The sequence below is a fragment of the Neoarius graeffei genome, chromosome 13 (genome assembly GCF_027579695.1).
Source record: "Neoarius graeffei isolate fNeoGra1 chromosome 13, fNeoGra1.pri, whole genome shotgun sequence".
Taxonomy (NCBI): Eukaryota; Metazoa; Chordata; class Actinopteri; order Siluriformes; family Ariidae; genus Neoarius; species Neoarius graeffei.
In genome coordinates this window covers 30,856,968-30,870,226 of record NC_083581.1, presented here as the reverse complement: position 1 = coordinate 30,870,226, position 13,259 = coordinate 30,856,968, and the positions used below count along the sequence as shown (strand labels likewise).

Here is a 13,259-nt window from a genome sequence, read left to right as displayed (position 1 = left end):
GACCATACTAGTTATCATCGACAGATTCTCCAAAGCCCTCAGACTCATCCTGTTACCAGGTATGCCCACAGCCTTCCAAACCACCAAACTCATTTTTCAGTATGTATTCAGATATTTTGGCATTCCAGAGGACATTGTAAGGTCCCAGTTCATCTCCCTACTCTGGTCTTTGTTTTATGGAGTGATTAGGAATCTCACTAAGTCTCACCTCCAGTTACCATCCTCAGTTCAAGGGCCAGGTCAAACGGGCTAACCAGGAAGTGGGGTGCTTCCTAAGTCTCTTCTGCATACAGAACCAGGGGGACTGAGCATGATTCCTCCCATGGGCCGAGTATGCACAAAATTCCCTCAAGCACTCAGCAACACAACTCACCCCGTTTCAGTGCATACTCCGGTACCAACCTCCCCTGCTCCCATAGGATGATGTACCAATTCAAGTACAAGCAATCGACAACTGGTTCTCTCAGAGCCAACAGATTTGGGAGGAGGTCCACCAAAGGACTGAAGTAGTCAATGCCAAGTATAAGCGGTACACTGATAAACACAGGAGCAAGAATCCAGAATACTCTCTGGGCGACCGGGTATGGGTCTCCACTAAGGACCTGAAGGAGCCCCACACCTGCAAGAAACTTCAAGCACACCTACACTGGACCATTTCAAGGTTTTCCATTGCATAAACAAGGTTTATGCTACAGACTTGCACTCCTACTCCACAGCCGTATAGCACCCATGTTCCACGTATCCTGCCTAAAGCCATTTATCCAAGGCCCTCTGTCAGAGAATACCCCTACCCAAGAAACCCCCCCCAAAAAAATAGAAGGGGAACCCATCTACCAGGTAAGCAAGATCTTCAACTCCAGATGTAGACAAGGACAACTGGAGTACCTGGTAGATTGGGAAGGTTCTGAATCCCAGGAGCAAAGCTGGGTAGGAGCTAAGGACATTCTTGACCCTCTCCTGACACAGGAGTTCCACAGTCAGCACCCAAACAAGCCGGCACCTAGGGGGAGAGGGCATCCCAGAAGGAATATAGCTCCCAGAGGGAGCTCCTCGGGGGGAGGGGCAGGCGGGTGGCTGTCAGTAACAGCATTGAGAGCAAAAGCTTGAATCAGCCTCCAAACATGGACACTTCAAACTACACTTACCAAGAATTACAACGCCCTCTGTCCCCTGTCTACTAATTACACCTGTCACTTGTTTCCTTGTCAATCATCTCAGCTATTTAAGCCCCTCACTCATTCTCACTAGACGCAAAGCATCATTCAGCATTTTCTCTCCTGTCGTACTGAGCCATTTAGTCTGTCTGTATTCTCTACCATATTCTCGCTTTCCTCAACCTCGCCTTCTCATCTTGCCTTCAATATTCTGTTTGCCAATCGACCAACCCTTGCCCGTTTCTCTGACCAGGATTCTCATCTTCTGATTTGGCCTAGTCTACAGTTTGCTTCTCCTGCTCTCCCCTGCACCTATATCCGTAAGTGCCTGCACCCTGACAGACGTGAATGTAAGTTGCTACATTATGCATTTAGAGTTCATTAATTCATCCTTGCATTCAACCTAGAATGGTCCAGTGTAGTTCATTAATTCAATCTTGAATGGTCCAATGTAGCACCATCTTAAAAAGGTTCAAGATGGTGGCGCACACAGACGGTGTGGCTCTCAGCTCTCTGTCAAGGTGTATTACACTAGTATTGTTTGTATGTGTAGTGTGCTTTTAGAACATGGTGTCATGCCATACACGTCTACAGTCACATAGAACTCCTGAACATCAGACTACAATGCCAGGTTGCAGTTACAAGCAACTTCCAGTGGATCCAAAATATCCCACTGGACATGGCGAGAGCTCCGGCATCTCCGTGGATTGTTGTCGGCCCCAACAAGCGGCGCAGGCGGCGGAGGGAGCACAAACAGAAGCGGGGTTACCGAGTGGGCCTGCTAGCCAGGCTAAGGAAGCAGCCACTCAAACCCCCATTACCCAGCATCTTCTTGACCAATGCAAGATTCGTCATTCACAAGATCGACAAGCTGGAATTGCATCTTGCAGTAAACCCCTCCTTTCATGATTGCTGTGTGCTGATCATCACGGAGATCTGGCTACATCAGCTGATCCCGGATACTACAGTACAGCTAGTGGGCCGCACCACTCATCACTACAACAGAAACTGAGACTCTGGTAAGAGCAGAGGAGGAGGACTGTGTGTGTATATGTTCACAATGACTGGTGTACAAACAGTAAGATCACACACACTGCTCTCCTGACATACAACCCTGATTCCAAAAAAGTTGGGGCAAAGTACAAATTGTAAATAAAAACGGAATGCAGTGATGTGGAAGTTTCAAAATTCCATATTTTATTCAGAATGGAACATACAGTTAGGTCCATAAATATTTGGACAGAGACAACATTTTTCTAATTTTGGTTCTGTACATTACCACAATGAATTTTGAACAAAACAATTCAGATGCAGTTGAAGTTCAGGCTTTCAGCTTTAATTCAGTGGGTTGAACAAAATGATTGCATAAAAATGTGAGGAACTAAAGCATTTTTTTTAAAACACAATCCCTTCATTTCAGGGGCTCAAAAGTAATTGGACAAATTAAATAATTGTAAATAAAATGTTCATTTCTAATACTTGGTTGAAAACCCTTCGTTGGCAATGACTGCCTGAAGTCTTGAACTCATGGACATCACCAGATGCTGTGTTTCCTCCTTTTTAATGCTCTGCCAGGCCTTTACTGCAGCGGTTTTCAGTTGCTGTCTGTTTGTGGGCCTTTCTGTCTGAAGTTTAGTCTTTAACAAGTGAAATGCATGCTCAATTGGGTTGAGATCAGGTGACTGGCCATTCAAGAATATTCCACTTCTTTGCTTTTATAAACTCCTGGGTTGCTTTGGCTTTATGTTTTGGGTCATTGTCCATCTGTATTATGAAACGCCGACCAATCAGTTTGGCTGCATTTGGCTGGATTTGAGCATACAATACGTCTCTGAATACCTCAGAATTCATCGGGCTGCTTCTGTCCTGTGTCACATCATCAATAAATACTAGTGACCCAGTGCCACTGGCAGCCATGCATGCCCAAGCCATCACACTGTCTCCGCCATGTTTTACAGATGATGTGGTATGCTTTGGATCATGAGCTGTACCACACCTTTGCCATACTTTTTTCTTTCCATCATTCTGGTAGAGGTTGATCTTGATTTCATCTGTCCAAAGAATGTTCTTCCAGAACCGTGCTGGCTTTTTTAGATGGTTTTTTTTTAGCAAAGTCCAATCTAGCCTTTTTATTTTTGAGGCTTATGAGTGGCTTGCACCATGCAGTGAACCCTCTGTATTTACTTTCATGCAGTCTTCTCTTTATGGTAGATTTGGATATTGATACGCCTACCTCCTGGAGAGTGGTGTTCACTTGGTTGGCTGTTGTGAAGGGGTTTCTCTTCACCATGGAAATTATTCTGCGATCATCCACCACTGTTGTGTTCTGTGGGCATCCAGGTCTTTTTGCATTGATGAGTTCGCCAGTGCTTTCTTTCTTTCTTTCTTTCTTTCTTTCTTTCTTTCTTTCTTTCTTTCTCAGGATGTACCAAACTGTAGATTTTGCCACTCTTAATATTGTAGCAATTCCTCAGATGGTTTTTTTTCTGTTTTCGCAGCTTAAGGATGGCTTGTTTCACCTGCATGGAGAACTCCTTTTGACCGCATGTTTTCTTCACAGCAAAATCTTCCAAATGCAAGCACCACACCTCAAATCAACTCCAGGCCTTTTATCTGCTTAATTGAGAATGACATAACGAAGGAGTTTCCCACACCTGCCCATGAAATAGCCTTTGAGTCAACTGTCCAATTACTTTTGGTCCCTTTAAAAACAGGGTGGCACATGTTAAGGAGCTGAAACTCCTAAACCCTTCATCCAATTTTAACGTGGATACTAGGGCTGTGCCGATAGACGATGCCATCGTCCATCAACGATGGTGGTCATCCATCACGATGGAGAACCACCATCGTGATACCACGCCCCCTCCTGTCATAAACATGCATATATCATCTTGGCCTATTTAACCTAAAAAGTTAGTTTTTTGTTAGTTTAGTTAGTTAGTTTTGTTTAATGTATAAATATATTATATAACAATTATATATCAATACATAATTATATAAATCATTATAAAGTAATATCCTATTACCGCTTGTTCACGTAGGCTATGGTGCAGGGACGTGCTAGTGAACATAACATGTGGTTACACAAATACAGTATGCTACTAATAATAAATTTTGACTTCAGTTTTTAGCCTGCACTATACTTTTAATGTAAAATGTGTCATGTTGTTCAAACAAATAGCCACTACTATTAACGACTTCAGTCGGGAAATATTGCACCTTATCAAACGGCAGTGAAGCGCAGACTTTGGCAGAAGTCAAATAACTTTAATCTGGTAAATAGGCCTACTTTCAGACACAAAATGGTCCACTCTAAGCCATAATGTCAAACCAAATGGAAGAATGAAGGTGATTCTGACAAATGTAAAGACAGTAAAAAAAAAACAATATTAAATCATGATTTTAAAAGCTGGTGCAATAATTCAAACACTAATAAATTGGAAAAATTAGCGCGTTCAAGTGCGCACTAAAGGCCAAAACGCATCTTCAATTGATATGGTGTAAATAAACAATGAGTAATAGCTTAAGTGTAGTTTCTTCTCATAATTTGAATACTAGTCTTTCATTGTTAGAGCTGATTAATATCTTACCGTGATCAGTGAGTGCTCGGGGAGGTTCATTTCCACCTGCACTTTGCGCAGCTCATTTCTCCGAAGCCAGCTGTGCGCAAACGCAGTGTTGACTGCTCGGCAAACTCCAAACGCTCGGTCTGTACTGACCCTCTGTTGCGCAAGCGAGTTGGTTATGGCCAGGTTCAAATTGTGCCCAAAACAACTTAACCACGGCCATTTCAATTGCCTGATGGCTGCGACAATATTCACCCCGTTGTCCGTTGTTATGCAAGCGATCTTTTTCTCCTCTATTTTCCATTCGGCAAGTGTCTCGCGCAATGCGTCTTCTAAATTGTCTGCTGAATGTGTCTCTGGCATGAAACTCGTCTGCAGGCATTTGGACTGCATTGCCCACTCTCGGTCCACATAATGTACGGTAACTGGCATGTAGGGCATCATGTTGCAGCTGGACCACATATCCGTTGTCAAAGCCAAATATTCCACATCACCTAGCGCTTTTATCTTTACGTGCCAAAGCCTCGGATGAGTATCTAATACTTTTAATAATAATAATAATAATAAAAATAATAATAAAATATTTAATGTGGTATTAAAATCCCCCCCCACGATATGATCGTCCATCACGATGTTTGCACTGTAAACATCGTCAATGCCAATTAAGGGGACATCGCAGAGCCCTAGTGGATACCCTCAAATGAAAGCTGAAAGTCTGGACTTCATGTCCATGTCCATTATATAACTACAAATTGAATATGTTTTAGTAAACAGGTTAAAAAAAAAACAATTTGTCAGTGTCCAAATATATATGGGCCTAACTGTAAATGACCTATCAAATGTTTAAACTGAGAATATGTATCATTGAAAGAGAAATTAGGTTGTTGTTTTTTTTTTATTTCATGACAACAACACATCTCAAAAAAAAAAGTTGGGACAAGGCCATGTTTACCACTGTGAGACATCCCCTTTTCTCTTTACAACAGTCTGTAAACGTCTGGGGACTGAGGAGACAAGTTGCTCAAGTTTAGGGATAGGAATGTTAACCCATTCTTGTCTAATATAGGATTCTAGTTGCTCAACTGTCTTAGGTCTTTGTCATATCTTCCGTTTTATGATGCGCCAAATGTTTTCTATGGGTGAAAGATCTGGACTGCAGGCTGGCCAGTTCAGTACCCAGACCCTTCTTCTACGCAGCCATGATGCTGTAATTGATGCAGTATGTGGTTTGGCATTGTCATGTTGGAAAATGCAAGGTCTTCCCTGAAAGAGACGTCGTCTGGATGGGAGCATATGTTGCTCTAGAACCTGGATATACCTTTCAGCATTGATGGTGTCTTTCCAGATGTGTAAGTTGCCCATGCCACATGCACTAATGCAACCCCATACCATCAGAGATGCAGGCTTCTGGACTGAGTGCTGATAACAACTTGGGTCGTCCTTCTCTTCTTTAGTCCGAATGACACGGCGTCCCTGATTTTCCATAAAGAACTTCAAATTTTGATTCGTCTGACCACAGAACAGTTTTCCACTTTGCCACGGTCCATTTTAAATGAGCCTTGGCAAAGAGAAGACGTCTGTGCTTCTGGATCATGTTTAGATACGGCTTCTTCTTTGAACTATAGAGTTTTAGCTGGCAACGGCAGATGGCACGGTGGATAATGTTCTCTGGAAATATTCCTGAGCCCATTTTGTGATTTCCAATACAGAAGCATGCCTGTATGTGATGCAGTGCCATCTAAGGGCCCGAAGATCACGGGCACCTAGTATGGTTTTCCGGCCTTGACCCTTACGCACAGAGATTCTTCCAGATTCTCTGAATCTTTTGATGATATTATGCACTGTAGATGATATGTTCAAACTCTTTGCAATTTTACACTGTCGAACTCCTTTCTGATATTGCTCCACTATTTGTCGGCGCAGAATTAGGGGGATTGGTGAGCCTCTTCCCATCTTTACTTCTGAAGATGTTCTTTTTATACCCAGTCATGTTAATGACCTATTGCCAATTGACCTAATGAGTTGCAATTTGGTCCTCCAGCTGTTCCTTTTTTGTACCTTTAACTTTTCCAGCGTCTTATTGCCCCTGTCCCAACTTTTTTTTTTTGAGATGTGTTGCTGTCATGAAATTTCAAATGAGCCAATATTTGGCATGAAATTTCAAAATGTCTCACTTTCAATATTTGATGTGTTGTCTATGGGTTTTTTTTTGTGAATACAATATCAGTTTTTGAGATTTGTAAATTATTGCATTCCACTTTTATTAACAATTTGTACTTTGTCCCAACTTTTTTGGAATCGGGGTTGTAGAAGCAATGACAGTCGGTTGCAGACCTTTCTATCTGCCCAGAGAGCTGACAGTGGTGCTCATTGCTGCTGTTTATATTCCACCAGATATTAACATCAGCATAGCTCTCGCCCACCTACATAACATTGTTAAAAGAAAAGAAAACCTATTTTTAAAATACAGTTATGAAGATAGATTATGATATAAACTAATGACTCGTGAATAATTGAAAATAAGGAGCTCACACAACTAAGATATTCATCTCCGAAAGTCAGTTTCTATGCAGAATGGATGATTTCACGGATGCCGCCATTGAAAATATTTTAACCAATCAGAAAAATCTGCCCGATCGTTTCAGGCAATGCTCTGACATCATTTAGGAGTAAGATTTGAAGCTGCCCTGGCTGGAAATTATTTCATTTAAAGTTTATATGAAAAAAAATGAAATTTCTCTAACAAAAATGTGGTGGAGGAAAGATAATATTGATGTTGCTCATAAACAGCGAGGGAAGAGTGAACAGCTGATGTACTCCTATGTGACTGAATGGGGGAGGTAACTTTTCATATTTATATCCCCAGTACAAGTAGTGCTGCCGTGACCGCCTCATTCTGTGGACTGTAACCTTGCTAGACTACCTACAAACAGATCTGCATATAATCTGACTTTCCTAAATCTATTGAAGAGGCAAGTACGCGAGTTTTTACAAGTTCCTGACAGCATAAGCACTCGTTAGCACGCTTAGCATGCTCTCGACTCACTCATTCATAAAAAACTTCATCAAGACATCACTAGGCTAGCCTACCGTAATTACCATGGTAGACAGTCCAACCGCCGCGGCAACACAGAAAGAGGGTAAACAAACACTGCTTTGCGCAGCTTGTGTGCTCGGAACATTTTTGAAGAAAATTTTCACTCAAACAACTCTGATGCACCAGGCATTAGGAATACCGTACAAGCCAGTGCTGAATCCAGATGTGGTCTGCACAATATTCGGCCAAAAAGCGGACAAGACAAACAAGACACAGTCAGTAGTCCGCAAAAGAGAATTCAAAGGGTAAGAAAACACTTTTTATGGCTTTCCTAACTTTTTTATTAAGCGTGAAGTTATTGAGTTCCTTTGGGCATAAACGTAATAATTGCTAAGCAGCTTGATGTTTGTTGTATGATGGTGTCTTGCTTTGATTTAGTGTTGTCAAAAAAGCCTTGGTAATGACTAAAACAACTCTATAAATATTGTTCACATGTGCGTAACCAATTGATATGGTAATGCTTGTTTTTCATGATCATCAGTATTCACGTCAATGTCCGAAATACTCGAAGAAATCGGTGAAGAAATGTCGCTGGCGCTATGGTCCATTTTGTCGAATATGACCATGTATTGTAAGTGACATCACACTTTGCGGAAACCATTCGGAGTTCTTTTAGGTATACAGGAATTTGTTTGTGGAATAGCTTACCTCGATCAGTGCAATCTAGTCAAACACGTGATCATTTTAAGAAACAGGTGAAATTCCAAACTTCGCCTCGCCTCGTCTCATCTCATCTCTAGCCGCAGGCAAGCTGGAGCCTATCCCAGCTGACTACGGGCGAAAGGCGGGGTACACCCTGGACAAGTCGCCTAGTCATCACAGGGCTGACACATAGACACCGACAACCATTCACACTCACACCTACGGTCAATTTAGAGTCACCAGTTAACCTAACCTGCATGTCTTTGGACTGTGGGGGAAACCGGAGCACCCGGAGGAAACCCATGCGGACACAGGGAGAACATGCAAACTCCACACAGAAAGGCCCTCGCCGGCCACGGGGCTCGAACCCGGACCTTCTTGCTGTGAGGCTGGGCTGCCAACTCTCACACAATGAGCATGAGACACACGCATTTGACTGTCTTCACATGCTCACACGCCATACCTCCGATTTCTCATGCAAGAAAAAAAATCTAGTTTATCTATCTGATCTCGGCTACCTATTGCGTCGCGCCAACCACTTGCGATTGATCAATTACGCCTTACGCACGGCTAAACAGGCAGAGAGGTGTTCCCTTCTGTACACACTCCCCTATGGTAGGTGGCGCATCTAATGATGCTGCACTCGCCAGAAGTTGCATAATTGCCTACCGTCAATTTAGAGGAAGAGGAGAGAGAAGAAGGTATCCGAGTTGAAGACGGGTGTCTCAGACAGGTTTGTACATATGCACGCCAATGTGTGGTGTTACTGGCGTAATTATGAACTTATATAAAGTTTCTTAATCGTTTTAGCCTATAAGTGTTGTGAGAATATTTAATGCCATATCGAGAGCTGTGTACTAGGCATGATAAATCATTATAGGCCTCCTGCCGTGCCACAGCCTCTATCTTCCCCAACAAGCAGCACGGGAGAGCACCTCCTTAGCACACGTTTATTAAGGCGCATTTTTAGTTTGTTTACTGTATGTTATCATACTTTATGACTTTATTTGAAGCCATACTGGAAATGTTGTAAAATAAAGCAAGTAAGATATAATATTACAAATGCAAGAAGAGCCATTAGCCACCATACCTATTGTTTATTTACAGGGTATTTATTTTTAATTATTTATGATGTATGTAATTGCTCAGTTAAAGTAAATAAAGCATGGTCACCTGTAATATCAAAGAACTTGAACTTGTTGTGAATAATTAAAAAAAAACAGAACAATATACTGAGGAGACAGGGTTTCAAAGAGGGCAAGACAGGTAGAGAATATTTGTCAGATAACAGGCCCTGACGAATGCTCTATTACTAATAAGAAATAAATTAATAAGAAATATATTAATATAGCTTATTTAAGTATGACCAAAATTTTTAAGCCCAACTTTGTGTGCACATTCCCACCTATGGCCAAGGTTCAGCTTTTTGTGTTTCAATACTGTTCAAACTTAATCATTTTAATGTTTCTTGTAGCACATGCACATTTTGCTTACTGTTTAAGCATTTTATTTGTTCTTTTGCTGTTGATATTTTTCCCCATGCCAATCTTCTGCTGAACCCAGTGGTGGGGAAAGCCCTTAAATGCATAATGAATAGTCAGTGAGGGACAATCTTATTTTTTGCAACAGTTATTAAAAACTTAACATTTAGTTTCAATTCAGAAGGTGTTTAGGCTTAGCTGATGAAATATTTTCAAACATGAACTTGCCTTTAAATCTGAAACACAGGTCTATAGGGCTACAGGAACATTGACAGCCATCTGTAGTTTTCTAGTGTGGGGGATTTTAAGCCAAAACTTGGTGCTTTTGTTGGCCACAAGCTGAAGGCCTGGCAAGTCAGGGTGTGTAAGAATGTGTATGGCACAGCAGGCCACTCCAAAAATCCACCAGAATGCAGGAACATCTACTAAATCCAAAATCTCAACCCCCCCCCCCATTGTCCATCTCCAGCTGGACGACCCACAAACAAAACACCAGAATGCAGGGGGACAAGTGAATATCGAACTGAATACAAAATTCCCACTTACTGCGTGGTGTGTGGAAAAATTTTGCCGTCGACCCCCCAGAAAAAAATCTCACTCCAAGGAATTTTGAAAAGTTGGCAGCCCTGTGTGAGGTGACAGCGCTAACCACTACACCACTGTGCCGCCCCTTTTACATGTATGAATTTTACCAAATAAATCCATACCATACCAGCAGCTCAGGTGTTTCTGGCAATATTTCCACCATTTATCATACAAGTGCATCCTGCTGTAATGTTCACATGAATCCTGTATCGTAAAGCAGTGTTTGTTTATCCTCTTTCTGTGTTGCCACGGGGGTTGGACTGTCTACCATGGTAATTACGGTAGGCTAGCCTGGTGATGTCTTGATGAAGTTTTTCATGAATGAGTTGCGAGCAGGGGCAGCACGGTGGTGTAGTGGTTAGCGCTGTCGCCTCACAGCAAGAAGGTCCTGGGTTCGAGCCCCGGGGCCAGCGAGGGCCTTTCTGTGTGGAGTTTGCATGTTCTCCCCGTGTCCGCGTGGGTTTCCTCTGGGTGCTCTGGTTTCCCCCACAGTCCAAAGACATGCAGGTTAGGTTAACTGGTGACTCTAAATTGACCGTAGATGTGAGTGTGAATGGTTGTCTGTGTCTATGTGTCAGCCCTGTGATGACCTGGCGACTTGTCCAGGGTGTACCCCGCCTTTCGCCCATAGTCAGCTGGGATAGGCTCCAGCTTGCCTGCAACCCTGTAGAAGGATAAAGCGGCTAGAGATAATGAGATGAATGATGAGGTCTATAGGGCTACAGGAACATTGACAGCCATCTGTAGTTTTCTAGTGTGGGGGATTTTAAGCCAAAACTTGGTGCTTTTGTTGGCCACAAGCTGAAGGCCTGGCAAGTCAGGGTGTGTAAGAATGTGTATGGCACAGCAGGCCACTCCAAAAATCCACCAGAATGCAGGAACATCTACTACTTGTCCATTCAATTGTGAATATGGAATTACTTGAACAAAGCATAATTCTATTTTTTAGAATTATCCACATCAAGAAAAATCCACATCAAACTGATAGGGTGCACCTCAATGATGTGTAAATATACAATAGTGAATAATCTGAACTGAAAATACATAATTGTCACAGGTGTTTATTCAGCGCATGCTCTGAATGACCAAGACACGTGGTTTCCTCTCCCAAATGCAAGGGCTGGGCAATGTGGTTCTCTCTCCGGTTGAAGTTCATGTTGTCGTGGCTCAGGTGGATAAGGTGCCGTACCATAAATCCGGGGGCCTGGGTTTGAGTCCGACCTGAGGTCATTTCCTGATCTCTCTCTCTCTCCTGCTCATTTCCTGTCTCTACACTGTCCTATCCAAATAAAGGTGAAAAAAGCCCCCCAAAAAATTGTGATAACCTCAATTGCCTTTTTGTACTACTGTGAATGCCACTGTTCAGCAAAAAGAGAAATCTATGTTGGCAGAATGAGGAATTGAAAATTGACTTAATTAAGAATTCTTAATAAAGATAACAGTGTTATCATAGTTTGGATTATCATGGGCACATCGTTGGCAAAACATAAAATTATTAATGCAGACTGTTGCCTTGAAATTTCAAGTATTCTCAACTATTCTTTTTTACAGTGTACCAGCTCTCAGCAGTCTTCACCAAGATCTTTAATCTCTCCCTGACCACACACCACTGTCCCACCTTGTCTCAAGTTGGCTACTATAATCCCCATCCCCAAAAAAACTCAACCACCAGCAATCTCAATGACTATGGACCCATTGCCTTAACACTAGTAGTCACTAAATGCTTTGAGAGACTGTCACATCACATTAAAGACTGCCTCCCTCCTGCCTTTGACCCATATCAATTTGCATACAGAGCAAACCGATCTTCTGATGATGCCATCTTCACAGCCCTCCACACTGCTCTGAGCCATCTGGAACAGCCAGGGACCACCATAAGGATGTTCTTCGTTGATTACAGCTCGGCTTTTAATACCATCATCCCTGACCTCCTTGTGGACAAGCTGGCTGCCCTGGACTTTCCCCCAGCCACTTGTAATTGGATCCAAGACTTTCTTACAAACCGCCCACAGACTGTCGAGATCGGCACTTACAGCTCCTCCACCCTCACACTCGGCACCGGCTCTCCATAAGGCTATGTGCTGAGCCCTCTCCTGTATGCCATCTACACCCATGACTGTACTCCCACCCACCCCACCAACACAATAATTAAATTTGTGGATGACACCACCTTGGTGGGGCTCCATAATTGGAGGGGACAAGTCAGCCTACAGGGACAAGGTGCAACAGCTGGCAGAGTGGTGTGCCAAAAATAACCTGGCTCTCAATACCAAGCAAGCAAAGAAGGTGGTCATGGATTTCAGGAGGCACAAAGCTGACCCTGCTCCCCTCTACATCAATGGAGACTGCGTGGAGAGGGTCCGCACCTTTAAATTCCTGGGGACTCATATCTCTGAGGACCTCTCCTGATCAGCTAACACAAACAGCCGTGGTGAGGAAGGCCCAACAGTGAATCCACTTCCTGAGAGTCCTCAGAAGGAAGAGACTGGAAGAGAGGCTGTTGGTGACCTTCTACCACTCCACCATCGAGAGTGTGCTGCTTTTCTCCATCACTGTGTGGTATGCTGGCTGCACAGGGGCTGACAAGAAAAAACTGCAGAGGGTGATAAGGCAGTCCCCCCAGGATTTTGTGGGCCTTTTTTGTGATTGTTGCAGGCTAAAATGTCTGATGTTGCGGGGGGGGGTTTCCAAAAAATTGCGATGAAAGTTGCAGTGCTTTTTAGGTTTTTGTTGC

At 42.9% G+C, this 13,259-nt stretch overlaps 1 protein-coding gene across 1 annotated transcript in view; it reads right to left on the bottom strand.

Annotated features, from left to right (window-relative positions):
• The window catches only part of syt6a (synaptotagmin VIa), a 255,067-nt gene that overhangs the window by 115,607 nt on the left and 126,201 nt on the right, over nucleotides 1–13,259 (bottom strand). The gene's annotated exons all lie outside the window — the stretch shown is intronic.